Source organism: Calliphora vicina, chromosome 1 (assembly GCF_958450345.1).
Source record: "Calliphora vicina chromosome 1, idCalVici1.1, whole genome shotgun sequence".
Lineage (NCBI taxonomy): Eukaryota > Metazoa > Arthropoda > Insecta > Diptera > Calliphoridae > Calliphora > Calliphora vicina.
In genome coordinates this window covers 73,789,293-73,816,810 of record NC_088780.1, presented here as the reverse complement: position 1 = coordinate 73,816,810, position 27,518 = coordinate 73,789,293, and positions in this window count along the sequence as shown.

The following is a 27,518-nucleotide window of genomic DNA, read 5'->3' as shown; positions in this document are numbered from 1 at the left end:
ACAACATTTTCTATAGAAAATACTGTTATAAACAACATTTTCTTTAGAAAATACTGTTATAGAAAATACTGTTATAAACAACATTTTTTATAGAAAATACTGTTATAACCAACATTTTTTATAGAAAATACTGTTATAAACAACATTTTTTATAGAAAATACTGTTATAAACAACATTTTTTATAGAAAATACTGTTATAAACAACATTTTTTATAGAAAATACTGTTATAAACAACATTTTCTATAGAAAATACTGTTATAAACAACATTTTCTATAGAAAATACTGTTATAAACAACATTTTCTATAGAAAATACTGTTATAAACAACATTTTCTATAGAAAATACTTTTATAAACAACATTTTCTATAGAAAATACTGTTATAAACAACATTTTCTATAGAAAATACTGTTATAAACAACATTTTCTATAGAAAATACAACATTTTCTATAGAAAATACTGTTATAAACAACATTTTCTATAGAAAATACTGTTATAAACAACATTTTCTATAGAAAATACTGTTATAAACAACATTTTCTATAGAAAATACTGTTATAAACAACATTTTCTATAGAAAATACTGTTATAAACAACATCTTTTATAGAAAATACTGTTATAAACTACATTGTTTATAGAAAATACTGTTATAAACAACATTTTCTTTAGAAAATACTGTTATAAACAACATTTTCTATAGAAAATACTGTTATAAACAACATTTTCTATAGAAAATACTGTTATAAACAACATTTTCTATAGAAAATACTGTTATAAACAACATTTTCTATAGAAAATACTGTTATAAACAACATTTTCTATAGAAAATACTGTTATAAACAACATTTTCTATAGAAAATACTGTTATAAACAACATTTTCTATAGAAAATACTGTTATAAACAACATTTTCTATAGAAAATACTGTTATAAACAACATTTTCTATAGAAAATACTGTTATAAACAACATTTTCTATAGAAAATACTGTTATAAACAACATTTTCTATAGAAAATACTGTTATAAACAACATTTTCTATAGAAAATACTGTTATAAACAACATTTTCTATAGAAAATACTGTTATAAACAACATTTTCTATAGAAAATACTGTTATAAACAACATTTTCTATAGTAAATACTGTTATAAACAACATTTTCTATAGAAAATACTGTTATAAACAACATTTTCTATAGTAAATACTGTTATAAACAACATTTTCTATAGAAAATACTGTTATAAACAACATTTTCTATAGTAAATACTGTTATAAACAACATTTTCTATAGAAAATACTGTTATAAACAACATTTTCTATAGAAAATACTGTTATAAACAACATTTTCTATAGAAAATACTGTTATAAACAACATTTTCTATAGAAAATACTGTTATAAACAACATTTTCTATAGAAAATACTGTTATAAACAACATTTTCTATAGAAAATACTGTTATAAACAACATTTTCTATAGAAAATACTGTTATAAACAACATTTTCTATAGAAAATACTGCTATAAACAACATTTTCTATAGAAAATACTGTTATAAACAACATTTTCTATAGAAAATACTGTTATAAACAACATTTTCTATAGAAAATACTGTTATAAACAACATTTTCTATAGAAAATACTGTTATAAACAACATTTTCTATAGAAAATACTGTTATAAACAACATTTTCTATAGAAAATACTGTTATAAACAACATTTTCTATAGAAAATACTGTTATAAACAACATTTTCTATAGAAAATACTGTTATAAACAACATTTTCTATAGAAAATACTGTTATAAACAACATTTTCTATAGAAAATACTGTTATAAACAACATTTTCTATAGAAAATACTGTTATAAACAACATTTTCTATAGAAAATACTGTTATAAACAACATTTTCTATAGAAAATACTGTTATAAACAACATTTTCTATAGAAAATACTGTTATAAACAACATTTTCTATAGAAAATACTGTTATAAACAACATTTTCTATAGAAAATACTGTTATAAACAACATTTTCTATAGAAAATACTGTTATAAACAACATTTTCTATAGAAAATACTGTTATAAACAACATTTTCTATAGAAAATACTGTTATAAACAACATTTTCTATAGAAAATACTGTTATAAACAACATTTTCTATAGAAAATACTGTTATAAACAACATTTTCTATAGAAAATACAGTTATAAACAACATTTTCTATAGAAAATACTGTTATAAACAACATTTTCTAAAGAAAATACTGTTATAAACAACATTTTCTATAGAAAGTACTGTTATGAACAACATTTTCTATAGAAAGTACTGTTATAAACAACATTTTCTATAGAAAATACTGTTATAAACAACATTTTTTATAGAAAATACTGTTATAAACAACATTTTTTATAGAAAATACTGTTATAAACAACATTTTTTATAGAAAATACTGTTATAAACAACATTTTCTATAGAAAATACTGTTATAAACAACATTTTCTATAGAAAATACTGTTATAAACAACATTTTCTATAGAAAATACTGTTATAAACAACATTTTCTATAGAAAATACTTTTATAAACAACATTTTCTATAGAAAATACTGTTATAAACAACATTTTCTATAGAAAATACTGTTATAAACAACATTTTCTATAGAAAATACAACATTTTCTATAGAAAATACTGTTATAAACAACATTTTCTATAGAAAATACTGTTATAAACAACATTTTCTATAGAAAATACTGTTATAAACAACATTTTCTATAGAAAATACTGTTATAAACAACATTTTCTATAGAAAATACTGTTATAAACAACATCTTTTATAGAAAATACTGTTATAAACTACATTGTTTATAGAAAATACTGTTATAAACAACATTTTCTTTAGAAAATACTGTTATAAACAACATTTTCTATAGAAAATACTGTTATAAACAACATTTTCTATAGAAAATACTGTTATAAACAACATTTTCTATAGAAAATACTGTTATAAACAACATTTTCTATAGAAAATACTGTTATAAACAACATTTTCTATAGAAAATACTGTTATAAACAACATTTTCTATAGAAAATACTGTTATAAACAACATTTTCTATAGAAAATACTGTTATAAACAACATTTTCTATAGAAAATACTGTTATAAACAACATTTTCTATAGAAAATACTGTTATAAACAACATTTTCTATAGAAAATACTGTTATAAACAACATTTTCTATAGAAAATACTGTTATAAACAACATTTTCTATAGAAAATACTGTTATAAACAACATTTTCTATAGAAAATACTGTTATAAACAACATTTTCTATAGTAAATACTGTTATAAACAACATTTTCTATAGAAAATACTGTTATAAACAACATTTTCTATAGTAAATACTGTTATAAACAACATTTTCTATAGAAAATACTGTTATAAACAACATTTTCTATAGTAAATACTGTTATAAACAACATTTTCTATAGAAAATACTGTTATAAACAACATTTTCTATAGAAAATACTGTTATAAACAACATTTTCTATAGAAAATACTGTTATAAACAACATTTTCTATAGAAAATACTGTTATAAACAACATTTTCTATAGAAAATACTGTTATAAACAACATTTTCTATAGAAAATACTGTTATAAACAACATTTTCTATAGAAAATACTGTTATAAACAACATTTTCTATAGAAAATACTGCTATAAACAACATTTTCTATAGAAAATACTGTTATAAACAACATTTTCTATAGAAAATACTGTTATAAACAACATTTTCTATAGAAAATACTGTTATAAACAACATTTTCTATAGAAAATACTGTTATAAACAACATTTTCTATAGAAAATACTGTTATAAACAACATTTTCTATAGAAAATACTGTTATAAACAACATTTTCTATAGAAAATACTGTTATAAACAACATTTTCTATAGAAAATACTGTTATAAACAACATTTTCTATAGAAAATACTGTTATAAACAACATTTTCTATAGAAAATACAGTTATAAACAACATTTTCTATAGAAAATACTGTTATAAACAACATTTTCTAAAGAAAATACTGTTATAAACAACATTTTCTATAGAAAGTACTGTTATGAACAACATTTTCTATAGAAAGTACTGTTATAAACAACATTTTCTATAGAAAATACTGTTATAAACAACATTTTCTATAGAAAATACTGTTATAAACTACATTTTCTATAGAAAATACTGTTATAAACAACATTTTCTATAGAAAATACTGTTATAAACAACATTTTCTATAGAAAATACTGTTGTAAACAACATTTTCTATAGAAAATACTGTTGTAAACAACATTTTCTATAGAAAATACTGTTCTAAACAACATTTTCTATAGAAAATACTGTTCTAAACAACATTTTCTATAGAAAATACTGTTATAAACAACATTTTCTATAGAAAATACTGTTATAAACAACATTTTCTATAGAAAATACTGTTATAAACAACATTTTCTATAGAAAATACCGTTATAAACAACATTTTCTATAGAAAATACTGTTATAAACAACATTTTCTATAGAAAATACTGTTATAAACAACATTTTCTATAGAAAATACTGTTATAAACAACATTTTCTATAGAAAATACTGTTATAAATAACATTTCTATAGAAAATACTGTTATAAACAACATTTTCTATAGAAAATACTGTTATAAACATCATTTTCTATAGAAAATACTGTTATAAACAACATTTTCTATAGAAAATACTGTTATAAACAACATTTTCTATAGAAAATACTGTTATAAACAACATTTTCTATAGAAAATACTGTTATAAACAACATTTTCTATAGAAAATACTGTTATAAACAACAGTTTCTATAGAAAATACTGTTATAAACAACATTTTCTATAGAAAATACTGTTATAAACAACATTTTCTATAGAAAATACTGTTATAAACAACATTTTCTATAGAAAATACTGTTATATACAACATTTTCTATAGAAAATACTGTTATAAACAACATTTTCTATAGAAAATACTGTTATAAACAACATTTTCTATAGAAAATACTGTTATAAACAACATTTTCTATAGAAAATACTGTTATAAACAACATTTTCTATAGAAAATACTGTTATAAACAACATTTTCTATAGAAAATACTGTTATAAACAACATTTTCTATAGAAAATACTGTTATAAACTACATTTTTTATAGAAAATACTGTTATAAACAACATTTTCTATATATAATACTGTTATAAACAACATTTTCTATATATAATACTGTTATAAACAACATTTTTTATAGAAAATACTGTTATAAACAACATTTTATATAGAAAATACTGTTATAAACAACATTTTCTATAGAAAATACTGTTATAAACAACATTTTCTATAGAAAATACTGTTATAAACAACATTTTCTATAGAAAATACTGTTATAAACAACATTTTCTATAGAAAATACTGTTATAAACAACATTTTCTATAGAAAATACTGTTATAAACAACATTTTCTATAGAAAATACTGTTATAAACAACATTTTCTATAGAAAATACTGTTATAAACAACATTTTCTATATAAAATACTGTTATAAACAACATTTTCTATAGAAAATACTGTTATAAACAACATTTTCTATAGAAAATACTGTTATAAACAACATTTTCTATAGAAAATACTGTTATAAACAACATTTTCTATAGAAAATACTGTTATAAACAACATTTTCTATAGAAAATACTGTTATAAACAACATTTTCTATAGAAAGTACTGTTATGAACAACATTTTCTATAGAAAGTACTGTTATGAACAACATTTTCTATAGAAAGTACTGTTATGAACAACATTTTCTATAGAAAATACTGTTATAAACAACATTTTCTATAGAAAATACTGTTATAAACAACATTTTCTATAGAAAATACTGTTATAAACAACATTTTCTATAGAAAATACTGTTATAAACAACATTTTCTATAGAAAATACTGTTATAAACAACATTTTCTATAGAAAATACTGTTATAAACAACATTTTCTATAGAAAGTACTGTTATAAACAACATTTTCTATAGAAAATACTGTTATAAACAACATTTTCTATAGAAAATACTGTTATAAACAACATTTTCTATAGAAAATACTGTTATAAACAACATTTTCTATAGAAAATACTGTTATAAACAACATTTTCTATAGAAAATACTGTTATAAACAACATTTTCTATAGAAAATACAACATTTTCTATAGAAAATACTGTTATAAACAACATTTTCTATAGAAAATACTGTTATAAACAACATTTTCTATAGAAAATACTGTTATAAACAACATCTTTTATAGAAAATACTGTTATAAACTACATTGTTTATAGAAAATACTGTTATAAACAACATTTTCTTTAGAAAATACTGTTATAAACAACATTTTCTATAGAAAATACTGTTATAAACAACATTTTCTATAGAATATACTGTTATAAACAACATTTTCTATAGAAAATACTGTTATAAACAACATTTTCTATAGAAAATACTGTTATAAACAACATTTTCTATAGAAAATACTGTTATAAACAACATTTTCTATAGAAAATACTGTTATAAACAACATTTTCTATAGAAAATACTGTTATAAACAACATTTTCTATAGAAAATACTGTTATAAACAACATTTTCTATAGAAAATACTGTTATAAACAACATTTTCTATAGAAAATACTGTTATAAACAACATTTTCTATAGAAAATACTGTTATAAACAACATTTTCTATAGAAAATACTGTTATAAACAACATTTTCTATAGAAAATACTGTTATAAACAACATTTTCTATAGAAAATACTGTTATAAACAACATTTTCTATAGTAAATACTGTTATAAACAACATTTTCTATAGAAAATACTGTTATAAACAACATTTTCTATAGTAAATACTGTTATAAACAACATTTTCTATAGAAAATACTGTTATAAACAACATTTTCTATAGTAAATACTGTTATAAACAACATTTTCTATAGAAAATACTGTTATAAACAACATTTTCTATAGAAAATACTGTTATAAACAACATTTTCTATAGAAAATACTGTTATAAACAACATTTTCTATAGAAAATACTGTTATAAACAACATTTTCTATAGAAAATACTGTTATAAACAACATTTTCTATAGAAAATACTGTTATAAACAACATTTTCTATAGAAAATACTGTTATAAACAACATTTTCTATAGAAAATACTGCTATAAACAACATTTTCTATAGAAAATACTGTTATAAACAACATTTTCTATAGAAAATACTGTTATAAACAACATTTTCTATAGAAAATACTGTTATAAACAACATTTTCTATAGAAAATACTGTTATAAACAACATTTTCTATAGAAAATACTGTTATAAACAACATTTTCTATAGAAAATACTGTTATAAACAACATTTTCTATAGAAAATACTGTTATAAACAACATTTTCTATAGAAAATACTGTTATAAACAACATTTTCTATAGAAAATACTGTTATAAACAACATTTTCTATAGAAAATACTGTTATAAACAACATTTTCTATAGAAAATACTGTTATAAACAACATTTTCTATAGAAAATACTGTTATAAACAACATTTTCTATAGAAAATACTGTTATAAACAACATTTTCTATAGAAAATACTGTTATAAACAACATTTTCTATAGAAAATACTGTTATAAACAACATTTTCTATAGAAAATACTGTTATAAACAACATTTTCTATAGAAAATACTGTTATAAACAACATTTTCTATAGAAAATACTGTTATAAACAACATTTTCTATAGAAAATACTGTTATAAACAACATTTTCTATAGAAAATACTGTTATAAACAACATTTTCTATAGAAAATACTGTTATAAACAACATTTTCTATAGAAAATACTGTTATAAACAACATTTTCTATAGAAAATACAGTTATAAACAACATTTTCTATAGAAAATACTGTTATAAACAACATTTTCTAAAGAAAATACTGTTATAAACAACATTTTCTATAGAAAGTACTGTTATGAACAACATTTTCTATAGAAAGTACTGTTATAAACAACATTTTCTATAGAAAATACTGTTATAAACAACATTTTCTATAGAAAATACTGTTATAAACTACATTTTCTATAGAAAATACTGTTATAAACAACATTTTCTATAGAAAATACTGTTATAAACAACATTTTCTATAGAAAATACTGTTGTAAACAACATTTTCTATAGAAAATACTGTTGTAAACAACATTTTCTATAGAAAATACTGTTGTAAACAACATTTTCTATAGAAAATACTGTTCTAAACAACATTTTCTATAGAAAATACTGTTGTAAACAACATTTTCTATAGAAAATACTGTTATAAACAACATTTTCTATAGAAAATACTGTTCTAAACAACATTTTCTATAGAAAATACTGTTATAAACAACATTTTCTATAGAAAATACTGTTATAAACAACATTTTCTATAGAAAATACTGTTATAAACAACATTTTCTATAGAAAATACCGTTATAAACAACATTTTCTATAGAAAATACTGTTATAAACAACATTTTCTATAGAAAATACTGTTATAAACAACATTTTCTATAGAAAATACTGTTATAAACAACATTTTCTATAGAAAATACTGTTATAAATAACATTTCTATAGAAAATACTGTTATAAACAACATTTTCTATAGAAAATACTGTTATAAACATCATTTTCTATAGAAAATACTGTTATAAACAACATTTTCTATAGAAAATACTGTTATAAACAACATTTTCTATAGAAAATACTGTTATAAACAACATTTTCTATAGAAAATACTGTTATAAACAACATTTTCTATAGAAAATACTGTTATAAACAACATTTTCTATAGAAAATACTGTTATAAACAACAGTTTCTATAGAAAATACTGTTATAAACAACATTTTCTATAGAAAATACTGTTATAAACAACATTTTCTATAGAAAATACTGTTATAAACAACATTTTCTATAGAAAATACTGTTATATACAACATTTTCTATAGAAAATACTGTTATAAACAACATTTTCTATAGAAAATACTGTTATAAACAACATTTTCTATAGAAAATACTGTTATAAACAACATTTTCTATAGAAAATACTGTTATAAACAACATTTTCTATAGAAAATACTGTTATAAACAACATTTTCTATAGAAAATACTGTTATAAACTACATTTTTTATAGAAAATACTGTTATAAACAACATTTTCTATAGAAAATACTGTTATAAACAACATTTTCTATAGAAAATACTGTTATAAACAACATTTTCTATAGAAAATACTGTTATAAACAACATTTTCTATAGAAAATACTGTTATAAACAACATTTTCTATATAAAATACTGTTATAAACAACATTTTCTATAGAAAATACTGTTATAAACAACATTTTCTATAGAAAATACTGTTATAAACAACATTTTCTATAGAAAATACTGTTATAAACAACATTTTCTATAGAAAATACTGTTATAAACAACATTTTCTATAGAAAATACTGTTATAAACAACATTTTCTATAGAAAATACTGTTATAAACAACATTTTCTATAGAAAATACTGTTATAAACAACATTTTCTATAGAAAATACTGTTATAAACAACATTTTCTATAGAAAATACTGTTATAAACAACATTTTCTATAGAAAATACTGTTATAAACAACATTTTCTATAGAAAATACTATAACTGTTATAAACAACATTTTCTATAGAAAATACTGTTATAAACAACATTTTTTATAGAAAATACTGTTATAAACAACATTTTTTATAGAAAATACTGTTATAAACAACATTTTTTATAGAAAATACTGTTATAAACAACATTTTATATAGAAAATACTGTTATAAACAACATTTTCTATAGAAAATACTGTTATAAACAACATTTTCTATAGAAAATACTGTTATAAACAACATTTTCTATAGAAAATACTGTTATAAACAACATTTTCTATAGAAAATACTGTTATAAACAACATTTTCTATAGAAAATACTGTTATAAACAACATTTTCTATAGAAAATACTGTTATAAACAACATTTTCTATAGAAAATACCGTTATAAACAACATTTTCTATAGAAAATACTGTTATAAAAAACATTTTCTATAGAAAATACTGTTATAAACAACATTTTCTATAGAAAATACTGTTATAAATAACATTTCTATAGAAAATACTGTTATAAACAACATTTTCTATAGAAAATACTGTTATAAACAACATTTTCTATAGAAAATACTGTTATAAACAACATTTTCTATAGAAAATACTGTTATAAACAACATTTTCTATAGAAAATACTGTTATAAACAACATTTTCTATAGAAAATACTGTTATAAACAACATTTTCTATAGAAAATACTGTTATAAACAACATTTTCTATAGAAAATACTGTTATAAACAACATTTTCTATAGAAAATACTGTTATAAACAACAGTTTCTATAGAAAATACTGTTATAAACAACTTTTTCTATAGAAAATACTGTTATAAACAACATTTTCTACAGAAAATACTGTTATAAACAACATTTTCTATAGAAAATACTGTTATATACAACATTTTCTATAGAAAATACTGTTATAAACAACATTTTCTATAGAAAATACTGTTATAAACAACATTTTCTATAGAAAATACTGTTATAAACAACATTTTCTATAGAAAATACTGTTATAAACAACATTTTCTATAGAAAATACTGTTATAAACAACATTTTTTATAGAAAATACTGTTATAAACAACATTTTCTATATATAATACTGTTATAAACAACATTTTTTATAGAAAATACTGTTATAAACAACATTTTCTATAGAAAATACTGTTATAAACAACATTTTCTATAGAAAATACTGTTATAAACAACATTTTCTATAGAAAATACTGTTATAAACAACATTTTCTATAGAAAATACTGTTATAAACAACATTTTCTATAGAAAATACTGTTATAAACAACATTTTCTATAGAAAATACTGTTATAAACAACATTTTCTATAGAAAATACTGTTATAAACAACATTTTCTATAGAAAATACTGTTATAAACAACATTTTCTATAGAAAATACTGTTATAAACAACATTTTCTATAGAAAATACTGTTATAAACAACATTTTCTATAGAAAATACTGTTATAAACAACATTTTCTATAGAAAATACTGTTATAAACAACATTTTCTATAGAAAATACTGTTATAAACAACATTTTCTATAGAAAATACTGTTATAAACAACATTTTCTATAGAAAATACTGTTATAAACAACATTTTCTATAGAAAATACTGTTATAAACAACATTTTCTATAGAAAATACTGTTATAAACAACATTTTCTATAGAAAATACTGTTATAAACAACATTTTCTATAGAAAATACTGTTATAAACAACATTTTCTATAGAAAATACTGTTATAAACAACATTTTCTATAGAAAATACTGTTATAAACAACATTTTTTATAGAAAATACTGTTATAAACAACATTTTTTATAGAAAATACTGTTATAAACAACATTTTATATAGAAAATACTGTTATAAACAACATTTTCTATAGAAAATACTGTTATAAACAACATTTTCTATAGAAAATACTGTTATAAACAACATTTTCTATAGAAAATACTGTTATAAACAACATTTTCTATAGAAAATACTGTTATAAACAACATTTTCTATAGAAAATACTGTTATAAACAACATTTTCTATAGAAAATACTGTTATAAACAACATTTTCTATAGAAAATACTGTTATAAACAACATTTTCTATAGAAAATACAGTTATAAACAACATTTTCTATAGAAAATACTGTTATAAACAACATTTTCTAAAGAAAATACTGTTATAAACAACATTTTCTATAGAAAGTACTGTTATGAACAACATTTTCTATAGAAAGTACTGTTATAAACAACATTTTCTATAGAAAATACTGTTATAAACAACATTTTCTATAGAAAATACTGTTATAAACAACATTTTCTATAGAAAATACTGTTATAAACAACATTTTCTATAGAAAATACTGTTATAAACAACATTTTCTATAGAAAATACTGTTATAAACAACATTTTCTATAGAAAATACTGTTGTAAACAACATTTTCTATAGAAAATACTGTTGTAAACAACATTTTCTATAGAAAATACTGTTCTAAACAACATTTTCTATAGAAAATACTGTTCTAAACAACATTTTCTATAGAAAATACTGTTCTAAACAACATTTTCTATAGAAAATACTGTTATAAACAACATTTTCTATAGAAAATACTGTTATAAACAACATTTTCTATAGAAAATACCGTTATAAACAACATTTTCTATAGAAAATACTGTTATAAACAACATTTTCTATAGAAAATACTGTTATAAACAACATTTTCTATAGAAAATACTGTTATAAATAACATTTCTATAGAAAATACTGTTATAAACAACATTTTCTATAGAAAATACTGTTATAAACAACATTTTCTATAGAAAATACTGTTATAAACAACATTTTCTATAGAAAATACTGTTATAAACAACATTTTCTATAGAAAATACTGTTATAAACAACATTTTCTATAGAAAATACTGTTATAAACAACATTTTCTATAGAAAATACTGTTATAAACAACATTTTCTATAGAAAATACTGTTATAAACAACATTTTCTATAGAAAATACTGTTATAAACAACAGTTTCTATAGAAAATACTGTTATAAACAACATTTTCTATAGAAAATACTGTTATAAACAACATTTTCTATAGAAAATACTGTTATATACAACATTTTCTATAGAAAATACTGTTATAAACAACATTATCTATAGAAAATACTGTTATAAACAACATTTTCTATAGAAAATACTGTTATAAACAACATTTTCTATAGAAAATACTGTTATAAACAACATTTTCTATAGAAAATACTGTTATAAACAACATTTTTTATAGAAAATACTGTTATAAACAACATTTTCTATATATAATACTGTTATAAACAACATTTTTTATAGAAAATACTGTTATAAACAACATTTTATATAGAAAATACTGTTATAAACAACATTTTCTATAGAAAATACTGTTATAAACAACATTTTCTATAGAAAATACTGTTATAAACAACATTTTCTATAGAAAATACTGTTATAAACAACATTTTCTATAGAAAATACTGTTATAAACAACATTTTCTATAGAAAATACTGTTATAAACAACATTTTCTATAGAAAATACTGTTATAAACAACATTTTCTATAGAAAATAATGTTATAAACAACATTTTCTATAGAAAATACTGTTATAAACAACATTTTCTATAGAAAATACTGTTATAAACAACATTTTCTATAGAAAATACTGTTATAAACAACATTTTCTATAGAAAATACTGTTATAAACAACATTTTCTATAGAAAATACTGTTATAAACAACATTTTCTATAGAAAATACTGTTATAAACAACATTTTCTATAGAAAATACTGTTATAAACAACATTTTCTATAGAAAATACTGTTATAAACAACATTTTCTATAGAAAATACTGTTATAAACAACATTTTCTATAGAAAATACTGTTATAAACAACATTTTCTATAGAAAATACTGTTATAAACAACATTTTCTATAGAAAATACTGTTATAAACAACATTTTCTATAGAAAATACTGTTATAAACAACATTTTCTATAGAAAATACTGTTATAAACAACATTTTCTATAGAAAATACAGTTATAAACAACATTTTCTATAGAAAATACTGTTATAAACAACATTTTCTAAAGAAAATACTGTTATAAACAACATTTTCTATTGAAAGTACTGTTATGAACAACATTTTCTATAGAAAGTACTGTTATGAACAACATTTTCTATAGAAAATACTGTTATAAACAACATTTTCTATAGAAAATACTGTTATAAACAACATTTTCTATAGAAAATACTGTTATAAACAACATTTTCTATAGAAAATACTGTTATAAACAACATTTTCTATAGAAAATACTGTTATAAACAACATTTTCTATAGAAAATACTGTTATAAACAACATTTTCTATAGAAAATACTGTTATAAACAACATTTTCTATAGAAAATACTGTTATAAACAACATTTTCTATAGAAAATACTGTTATAAACAACATTTTCTATAGAAAATACTGTTATAAACAACATTTTCTATAGAAAATACTGTTATAAACAACATTTTCTATAGAAAATACTGTTATAAACAACATTTTCTATAGAAAATACTGTTATAAACAACATTTTCTATAGAAAATACTGTTATAAACAACATTTTCTATAGAAAATACTGTTATAAACAACATTTTCTATAGAAAATACTGTTATAAACAACATTTTCTATAGAAAATACTGTTATAAACAACATTTTCTATAGAAAATACTGTTATAAACAACATTTTCTATAGAAAATACTGTTATAAACAACATTTTCTATAGAAAATACTGTTATAAACAACATTTTCTATAGAAAAAACTGTTATAAACAACATTTTCTATAGAAAATACTGTTATATACAACATTTTCTATAGAAAATACTGTTATAAACAACATTTTCTATAGAAAATACTGTTATAAACAACATTTTCTATAGAAAATACTGTTATAAACAACATTTTCTACAGAAAATACTGTTATAAACAACATTTTCTATAGAAAATACTGTTATAAACAACATTTTCTATAGAAAATACTGTTATAAACAACATTTTCTATAGAAAATACTGTTATAAACAAAATTTTCTATAGAAAATACTGTTATAAACAAAATTTTCTATAGAAAATACTGTTATAAACAAAATTTTCTATAGAAAATACTGTTATAAACAAAATTTTCTATAGAAAGTACTGTTATAAACAAAATTTTCTATAGAAAATACTGTTATAAACAAAATTTTCTATAGAAAATACTGTTATAAACAAAATTTTCTATAGAAAATACTGTTATAAACAAAATTTTCTATAGAAAATACTGTTATAAACAAAATTTTCTATAGAAAATACTGTTATAAACAAAATTTTCTATAGAAAATACTGTTATAAACAACATTTTCTACAGAAAATACTGTTATAAACAAAATTTTCTATAGAAAATACTGTTATAAACAAAATTTTCTATAGAAACCACTGTTATAAACAAAATTTTCTATAGAAAATACTGTTATAAACAAAATTTTCTATAGAAAATACTGTTATAAACAACATTTTCCATAGAAAATACTGTTATAAACAACATTTTATATAGAAAATACTGTTATAAACAACATTTTCTATAGATAATACTGTTATAAATAATGTTTTCTATAGTAAATACTGTTATAATCAACATTTTCTATAGAAAATACTGTTATAAACAACATTTTCTGTAGAAAATACTGTTATAAACAACATTTTCTGTAGAAAATACTGTTATAAACAACATTTTCTATAGAAAATACTGTTACAAACAACATTTTCTATAATAAATACTATTATAAATAATGTTTTCTATAGTAAATACTGTTATAAATAATGTTTTCTGTAGTAAATACTGTTGAAAATAATATTTTTCTATAGAAAATACTGCTATAAACAACATTTTCTATAGAAAATACTGCTATAAACAACATTTTCTATAGAAAATACTGTTATAAACAACATTTTCTATAGAAAATACTGTTATAAACAACATTTTCTATAGAAAATACTGTTATAAACAACATTTTCTATAGAAAATACTGTTATAAACAACATTTTCTATAGAAAATACTGTTATAAACAACATTTTCTATAGAAAATACTGTTATAAACAAAATTTTCTATAGAAAATACTGTTATAAACAACATTTTCTACAGAAAATACTGTTATAAACAAAATTTTCTATAGAAAATACTGTTATAAATAATGTTTTCTATAGTAAATACTGTTATAAATAATGTTTTCTGTAGTAAATACTGTTGAAAATAATATTTTCTGTAGTAAATACTGTTGAAAATAATATTTTCTATAGAAAATACTGTTATAAACAACATGTTCTATAGAAAATACTGTTATAAACAACATGTTCTATAGAAAATACTGTTATAAACAACATGTTCTATAGAAAATACTGTTATAAACAACATTTTCTATAGAAAATATTGTTATAAACAACATTTTCTATAGAAAATACTGTTATAAACAACATTTTCTATAGAAAATACTGTTATAAACAACATTTTCTATAGAAAATAATGCTATAAACAACATTTTCTATAGAAAATAATGCTATAAACAACATTTTCTATAGAAAATACTTCTATAAACAACATTTTCTATAGAAAATACTGCTGTAAACAACATTTTCTATAGAAAATACTGCTATAAACAACAGTTTCTATAGAAAATACTGTTATAAACAACATTTTCTATAGAAAATACTGTTATAAACAACATTTTCTATAGAAAATACTGTTATAAACAACATTTTCTATAGAAAATACTGTTATAAACAACATTTTCTATAGAAAATACTGTTATAAACAACATTTTCTATAGAAAATACTGCTATAAACAACATTTTCTATAGAAAATACTGTTATAAACAACTTTTTCTATAGAAAATACTGTTATAAACAACATTTTCTATAGAAAATACTGTTATAAACAACATTTTCTATAGAAAATACTGTTATAAACAACATTTTCTATAGAAAATACTGTTATAAACAACATTTTCTATAGAAAATACTGTTATAAACAACATTTTCTATAGAAAATACTGTTATAAACAACATTTTCTATAGAAAATACTGTTATAAACAACATTTTCTATAGAAAATACTGTTATAAACAACATTTTCTATAGAAAATACTGTTATAAACAACATTTTTTATAGAAAATACTGTTATAAACAACATTTTCTATAGAAAATACTGTTATAAACAACATTTTCTATAGAAAATACTGTTATAAACAACATTTTCTATAGAAAATACTGTTATAAACAACATTTTCTATAGAAAATACTGTTATAAACAACATTTTCTATAGAAAATACTGTTATAAACAACATTTTCTATAGAAAATACTGTTATAAACAACATTTTCTATAGAAAATACTGTTATAAACAACATTTTCTATAGAAAATACTGTTATAAACAACATTTTCTATAGAAAATACTGTTATAAACAACATTTTTTATAGAAAATACTGTTATAAACAACATTTTCTATAGAAAATACTGTTATAAACAACATTTTCTTTAGAAAATACTCTTATAAACAACATTTTCTATAGAAAATACTGTTATAAACAACATTTTCTATAGAAAATACTGTTATAAACAACATTTTCTATAGAAAATACTGTTATAAACAACATTTTCTATAGAAAATACTGTTATAAACAACATTTTCTATAGAAAATACTGTTATAAACAACATTTTCTATAGAAAATACTGTTATAAACAACATTTTCTATAGTAAATACTGTTATAAACAACATTTTCTATAGAAAATACTGCTATAAACAACATTTTCTATAGAAAATACTGCTATAAACAACATTTTCTATAGAAAATACTGCTATAAACAACATTTTCTATAGAAAATACTGCTATAAACATTTTCTATAGAAAATACTGTTATAAACAACATTTTCTATAGAAAATACTGTTATAAACAACATTTTCTATAGAAAATACTGTTATAAACAACATTTTCTATAGAAAATACTGTTATAAACAATATTTTCTATAGAAAATACTGTTATAAACAACATTTTCTATAGAAAATACTGTTCTAAACCACATTTTCTATAGAAAATGCTGTTCTAAACAACATTTTCTATAGAAAATGCTGTTCTAAACAACATTTTCTATAGAAAATACTGTTATAAACAACATTTTCTATAGAAAATACTGTTATTAACAACATTTTCTATAGAAAATACTGTTATTAACAACATTTTCTATAGAAAATACTGTTATTAACAACATTTTCTATAGAAAATACTGTTATAAACAATTTTCTATAGAAAATACTGTTATAAACAACATTTTCTATAGAAAATACTGTTATAAACAACATTTTCTATAGAAAATACTGTTATAAACAACATTTTCTATAGAAAATACTGTTATAAACAACATTTTCTATAGAAAATACTGTTATAAACAACATTTTCTATAGAAAATACTGTTATAAACAACATTTTCTATAGAAAATACTGTTATAAACAACATTTTCTATAGAAAATACTGTTATAAACAACATTTTCTATAGAAAATACTGTTATAAACAACATTTTCTATAGAAAATACTGTTATAAACAACATTTTCTATAGAAAATACTGCTATAAACAACATTTTCTATAGAAAATACTGCTATAAACAACATTTTCTATAGAAAATACTGCTATAAACAACATTTTCTATAGAAAATACTTCTATAAACAACATTTTCTATAGAAAATACTGCTATAAACAACATTTTCTATAGAAAATACTGCTATAAACAACATTTTCTATAGAAAATACTGTTATAAACAACTTTTTCTATAGAAAATACTGTTATAAACAACATTTTCTATAGAAAATACTGTTATAAACAACATTTTCTATAGAAAATACTGTTATAAACAACATTTTCTATAGAAAATACTGTTATAAACAACATTTTCTATAGAAAATACTGTTATAAACAACATTTTCTATAGAAAATACTGTTATAAACAACATTTTTTATAGAAAATACTGTTATAAACAACATTTTATATAGAAAATACTGTTATAAACAACATTTTCTATAGAAAATACTGTTATAAACAACATTTTCTATAGAAAATACTGTTATAAACAACATTTTCTATAGAAAATACTGTTATAAACAACATTTTCTATAGAAAATACTGTTATAAACAACATTTTCTATAGAAAATACTGTTATAAACAACATTTTCTATAGAAAATACTGTTATAAACAACATTTTCTATAGAAAATACTGTTATAAACAACATTTTCTATAGAAAATACTGTTATAAACAACATTTTCTATAGAAAATACTGTTATAAACAACATTTTCTATAGAAAATACTGTTATAAACAACATTTTCTATAGAAAATACTGTTATAAACAACATTTTTATAGAAAATACTGTTATAAACAACATTTTTTATAGAAAATACTGTTATAAACAACATTTTCTATAGAAAATACTGTTATAAACAACATTTTCTATAGAAAATACTGTTATAAACAACATTTTCTATAGAAAATACTGTTATAAACAACATTTTCTATAGAAAATACTGTTATAAACAACATTTTCTATAGAAAATACTGTTATAAACAACATTTTCTATAGAAAATACTGTTATAAACAACATTTTCTATAGAAAATACTGTTATAAACAACATTTTCTATAGTAAATACTGTTATAAACAACATTTTCTATAGAAAATACTGCTATAAACAACATTTTCTATAGAAAATACTGCTATAAACAACATTTTCTATAGAAAATACTGCTATAAACAACATTTTCTATAGAAAATACTGCTATAAACAACATTTTCTATAGAAAATACTGTTATAAACAACATTTTCTATAGAAAATACTGTTATAAACAACATTTTCTATAGAAAATACTGTTCTAAACAACATTTTCTATAGAAAATACTGTTATAAACAACATTTTCTATAGAAAATACTGTTATAAACAACATTTTCTATAGAAAATACTGTTATAAACAACATTTTCTATAGAAAATACTGTTCTAAACCACATTTTCTATAGAAAATGCTGTTCTAAACAACATTTTCTATAGAAAATGCTGTTCTAAACAACATTTTCTATAGAAAATACTGTTATAAACAACATTTTCTATAGAAAATACTGTTATTAACAACATTTTCTATAGAAAATACTGTTATTAACAACATTTTCTATAGAAAATACTGTTATAAACAATTTTCTATAGAAAATACTGTTATAAACAACATTTTCTATAGAAAATACTGTTATAAACAACATTTTCTATAGAAAATACTGTTATAAACAACATTTTCTATAGAAAATACTGTTATAAACAACATTTTCTATAGAAAATACTGTTATAAACAACATTTTCTATAGAAAATACTGTTATAAACAACATTTTCTATAGAAAATACTGTTATAAACAACATTTTCTATAGAAAATACTGTTATAAACAACATTTTCTATAGAAAATACTGTTATAAACAACATTTTCTATAGAAAATACTGTTATAAACAACATTTTCTATAGAAAATACTGTTATAAACAACATTTTCTATAGAAAATACTGTTATAAACAACATTTTCTATAGAAAATACTGTTATAAACAACATTTTCTATAGAAAATACTGTTATAAACAACATTTTCTATAGAAAATACTGTTATAAACAACATTTTCTATAGAAAATACTGTTATAAACAACATTTTCTATAGAAAATACTGTTATAAACAACATTTTCTATAGAAAATACTGTTATAAACAACATTTTCTATAGAAAATACTGTTATAAACAACATTTTCTATAGAAAATACTGTTATAAACAACATTTTCTATAGAAAATACTGTTATAAACAACATTTTCTATAGAAAATACTGTTATAAACAACATTTTCTATAGAAAATACTGTTATAAACAACATTTTCTATAGAAAATACTGTTATAAACAACATTTTCTATAGAAAATACTGTTATAAACAACATTTTCTATAGAAAATACTGTTCTAAACCACATTTTCTATAGAAAATACTGTTATAAACAACATTTTCTATAGAAAATGCTGTTCTAAACAACATTTTCTATAGAAAATACTGTTATAAACAACATTTTCTATAGAAAATACTGTTATAAACAACATTTTCTATAGAAAATACTGTTATAAACAACATTTTCTATAGAAAATACTGTTATAAAGAAACATTTTCTATAGAAAATACTGTTATAAACAACATTTTCTATAGAAAATACTGTTATAAACAACATTTTCTATAGAAAATACTGTTATAAACAACATTTTCTATAGAAAATACTGCTATAAAGAACATTTTCTATAGAAAATACTTCTATAAACAACATTTTCTATAGAAAATACTGTTATAAACAACATTTTATATAGAAAATACTGTTATAAACAACATTTTCTATAGATAATACTGTTATAAATAATGTTTTCTATAGTAAATACTGTTATAAACAACATTTTCTATAGAAAATACTGTTATAAACAACATTTTCTATAGAAAATACTGTTATAAACAACATTTTCTGTAGAAAATACTGTTATAAACAACATTTTCTATAGAAAATACTGTTATAAACAACATTTTCTATAGAAAATACTGTTATAAAGAACATTTTCTATAGAAAATACTGCTATAAAGAACATTTTCTATAGAAAATACTTCTATAAACAACATTTTCTATAGAAAATACTGTTATAAACAACATTTTATATAGAAAATACTGTTATAAACAACATTTTCTATAGATAATACTGTTATAAACAACATTTTCTATAGAAAATACTGTTATAAACAACATTTTCTATAGAAAATACTGTTATAAACAACATTTTCTATAGAAAATACTGTTATAAACAACATTTTCTGTAGAAAATACTGTTATAAACAACATTTTCTATAGAAAATACTGTTATAAACAACATTTTATATAGAAAATACTGTTATAAACAACATTTTCTATAGATAATACTGTTATAAATAATGTTTTCTATAGTAAATACTGTTATAAACAACATTTTCTATAGAAAATACTGTTATAAACAACATTTTCTGTAGAAAATACTGTTATAAACAACATTTTCTATAGAAAATACTGTTACAAACAACATTTTCTATAATAAATACTATTATAAATAATGTTTTCTATAGTAAATACTGTTATAAATAATGTTTTCTGTAGTAAATACTGTTGAAAATAATATTTTTCTATAGAAAATACTGCTATAAACAACATTTTCTATAGAAAATACTTCTATAAACAACATTTTCTATAGAAAATACTGCTATAAACAACATTTTCTATAGAAAATACTGTTATAAACAACATTTTCTATAGAAAATACTGTTATAAACAACATTTTCTATAGAAAATACTGTTATAAACAACATTTTCTATAGAAAATACTGTTATAAACAACATTTTCTATAGAAAATACTGTTATAAACAAAATTTTCTATAGAAAATACTGTTATAAACAACATTTTCTACAGAAAATACTGTTATAAACAAAATTTTCTATAGAAAATACTGTTATAAATAATGTTTTCTATAGTAAATACTGTTATAAATAATGTTTTCTGTAGTAAATACTGTTGAAAATAATATTTTCTATAGAAAATACTGTTATAAACAACATGTTCTATAGAAAATACTGTTATAAACAACATGTTCTATAGAAAATACTGTTATAAACAACATGTTCTATAGAAAATACTGTTATAAACAACATTTTCTATAGAAAATACTGTTATAAACAACATTTTCTATAGAAAATACTGTTATAAACAACATTTTCTATAGAAAATAATGCTATAAACAACATTTTCTATAGAAAATAATGCTATAAACAACATTTTCTATAGAAAATACTTCTATAAATAACATTTTCTATAGAAAATACTGCTGTAAACAACATTTTCTATAGAAAATACTGCTATAAACAACAGTTTCTATAGAAAATACTGTTATAAACAACATTTTCTATAGAAAATACTGTTATAAACAACATTTTCTATAGAAAATACTGTTATAAACAACATTTTCTATAGAAAATACTGTTATAAACAACATTTTCTATAGAAAATACTGTTATAAACAACATTTTCTATAGAAAATACTGTTATAAACAACATTTTCTATAGAAAATACTGTTATAAACAACATTTTCTATAGAAAATACTGTTATAAACAACATTTTCTATAGAAAATACTGCTATAAACAACATTTTCTATAGAAAATGCTGCTATAAACAACATTTTCTATAGAAAATACTTCTATAAACAACATTTTCTATAGAAAATACTGCTATAAACAACATTTTCTATAGAAAATACTGCTATAAACAACATTTTCTATAGAAAATACTGTTATAAACAACTTTTTCTATAGAAAATACTGTTATAGACAACATTTTCTATAGAAAATACTGTTATAAACAACATTTTCTATAGAAAATACTGTTATAAACAACATTTTCTATAGAAAATACTGTTATAAACAACATTTTCTATAGAAAATACTGTTATAAACAACATTTTCTATAGAAAATACTGTTATAAACAACATTTTCTATAGAAAATACTGTTATAAACAACATTTTCTATAGAAAATACTGTTATAAACAACATTTTTTATAGAAAATACTGTTATAAACAACATTTTCTATAGAAAATACTGTTATAAACAACATTTTCTATAGAAAATACTGTTATAAACAACATTTTCTATAGAAAATACTGTTATAAACAACATTTTCTATAGAAAATACTGTTATAAACAACATTTTCTATAGAAAATACTGTTATAAACAACATTTTCTATAGAAAATACTGTTATAAACAACATTTTCTATAGAAAATACTGTTATAAACAACATTTTCTATAGAAAATACTGTTATAAACAACATTTTTTATAGAAAATACTGTTATAAACAACATTTTTTATAGAAAATACTGTTATAAACAACATTTTCTATAGAAAATACTGTTATAAACAACATTTTCTTTAGAAAATACTCTTATAAACAACATTTTCTATAGAAAATACTGTTCTAAACAACATTTTCTATAGAAAATACTGTTATAAACAACATTTTCTATAGAAAATACTGTTCTAAACCACATTTTCTATAGAAAATGCTGTTCTAAACAACATTTTCTATAGAAAATACTGTTATAAACAACATTTTCTATAGAAAATACTGTTATTAACAACATTTTCTATAGAAAATACTGTTATAAACAATTTTCTATAGAAAATACTGTTATAAACAACATTTTCTATAGAAAATACTGTTATAAACAACATTTTCTATAGAAAATACTGTTATAAACAACATTTTCTATAGAAAATACTGTTATAAACAACATTTTCTATAGAAAATACTGTTATAAACAACATTTTCTATAGAAAATACTGTTATAAACAACATTTTCTATAGAAAATACTGTTATAAACAACATTTTCTATAGAAAATACTGTTATAAACAACATTTTCTATAGAAAATACTGTTATAAACAACATTTTCTATAGAAAATACTGTTATAAACAACATTTTCTATAGAAAATACTGTTATAAACAACATTTTCTATAGAAAATACTGTTATAAACAACATTTTCTATAGAAAATACTGTTATAAACAACATTTTCTATAGAAAATACTGTTATAAACAACATTTTCTATAGAAAATACTGTTATAAACAACATTTTCTATAGAAAATACTGTTATAAACAACATTTTCTATAGAAAATACTGTTATAAACAACATTTTCTATAGAAAATACTGTTATAAACAACATTTTCTATAGAAAATACTGTTATAAACAACATTTTCTATAGAAAATACTGTTATAAACAACATTTTCTATAGAAAATACTGTTATAAACAACATTTTCTATAGAAAATACTGTTATAAACAACATTTTCTATAGAAAATACTGTTATAAACAACATTTTCTATAGAAAATACTGTTATAAACAACATTTTCTATAGAAAATACTGTTATAAACAACATTTTCTATAGAAAATACTGTTATAAACAACATTTTCTATAGAAAATACTGTTATAAACAACATTTTCTATAGAAAATACTGTTATAAACAACATTTTCTATAGAAAATACTGTTCTAAACCACATTTTCTATAGAAAATACTGTTATAAACAACATTTTCTGTAGAAAATGCTGTTCTAAACAACATTTTCTATAGAAAATACTGTTATAGACAACATTTTCTATAGAAAATACTGTTATTAACAACATTTTCTATAGAAAATACTGTTATAAACAACATTTTCTATAGAAAATACTGTTATAAACAACATTTTCTATAGAAAATACTGTTATAAACAACATTTTCTATAGAAAATACTGTTATAAACAACATTTTCTATAGAAAATACTGTTATAAACAACATTTTCTATAGAAAATACTGTTATAAAGAACATTTTCTATAGAAAATACTGCTATAAAGAACATTTTCTATAGAAAATACTTCTATAAACAACATTTTCTATAGAAAATACTTCTATAAACAACATTTTCTATAGAAAATACTGCTATAAACAACATTTTCTATAGAAAATACTGCTATAAACAACATTTTCTATAGAAAATACTGCTATAAACAACATTTTCTATAGAAAATACTGCTATAAACAACATTTTCTATAAAAAATACTGCTATAAACAACATTTTCTATAGAAAATACTGCTATAAACAACATTTTCTATAGAAAATACTGTTATAAACAACATTTTCTATAGAAAATACTGTTATAAACAACATTTTCTATAGAAAATACTGTTATAAACAACATTTTCTATAGAAAATACTGTTATAAACAACATTTTCTATAGAAAATACTGTTATAAACAACATTTTCTATAGAAAATACTGTTATAAACAACATTTTCTATAGAAAATACTGTTATAAACAACATTTTCTATAGAAAATACTGTTATAAACAACATTTTCTATAGAAAATACTGTTATAAACAACATTTTCTATAGAAAATACTGTTATAAACAACATTTTCTATAGAAAATACTGTTATAAACAACATTTTCTATAGAAAATACTGTTATAAACAACATTTTCTATAGAAAATACTGTTATAAACAACATTTTCTATAGAAAATACTGTTATAAACAACATTTTCTATAGAAAATACTGTTATAAACAACATTTTCTATAGAAAATACTGTTATAAACAACATTTTCTATAGAAAATACTGTTATAAACAACATTTTCTATAGAAAATACTGTTATAAACAACATTTTCTATAGAAAATACTGTTATAAACAACATTTTCTATAGAAAATACTGTTATAAACAACATTTTTATAGAAAATACTGTTATAAACAACATTTTCTATAGAAAATACTGTTATAAACAACATTTTCTATAGAAAATACTGTTATAAACAACATTTTCTATAGAAAATACTGTTATAAACAACATTTTCTATAGAAAATACTGTTATAAACAACATTTTCTATAGAAAATACTGTTATAAACAACATTTTCTATAGAAAATACTGTTATAAACAACATTTTCTATAGAAAATACTGTTATAAACAACATTTTCTATAGAAAATACTGTTATAAACAACATTTTCTATAGAAAATACTGTTATAAACAACATTTTCTATAGAAAATACTGTTATAAACAACATTTTCTATAGAAAATACTGTTATAAACAACATTTTCTATAGAAAATACTGTTATAAACAACATTTTCTATAGAAAATACTGTTATAAACAACATTTTCTATAGAAAATACTGTTATAAACAACATTTTCTATAGAAAATACTGTTATAAACAACATTTTCTATAGAAAATACTGTTATAAACAACATTTTCTATAGAAAATACTGTTATAAACAACATTTTCTATAGAAAATACTGTTATAAACAACATTTTCTATAGAAAATACTGTTATAAACAACATTTTCTATAGAAAATACTGTTATAAACAACATTTTCTATAGAAAATACTGTTATAAACAACATTTTCTATAGAAAATACTGTTATAAACAACATTTTCTATAGAAAATACTGTTATAAACAACATTTTCTATAGAAAATACTGTTATAAACAACATTTTCTATAGAAAATACTGTTATAAACAACATTTTCTATAGAAAATACTGTTATAAACAACATTTTCTATAGAAAATACTGTTATAAACAACATTTTCTATAGAAAATACTGTTATAAACAACATTTTCTATAGAAAATACTGTTATAAACAACATTTTCTATAGAAAATACTGTTATAAACAACATTTTCTATAGAAAATACTGTTATAAACAACATTTTCTATAGAAAATACTGTTATAAACAACATTTTCTATAGAAAATACTGTTATAAACAACATTTTCTATAGAAAATACTGTTATAAACAACATTTTCTATAGAAAATACTGTTATAAACAACATTTTCTATAGAAAATACTGTTATAAACAACATTTTCTATAGAAAATACTGTTATAAACAACATTTTCTATAGAAAATACTGTTATAAACAACATTTTCTATAGAAAATACTGTTATAAACAACATTTTCTATAGAAAATACTGTTATAAACAACATTTTC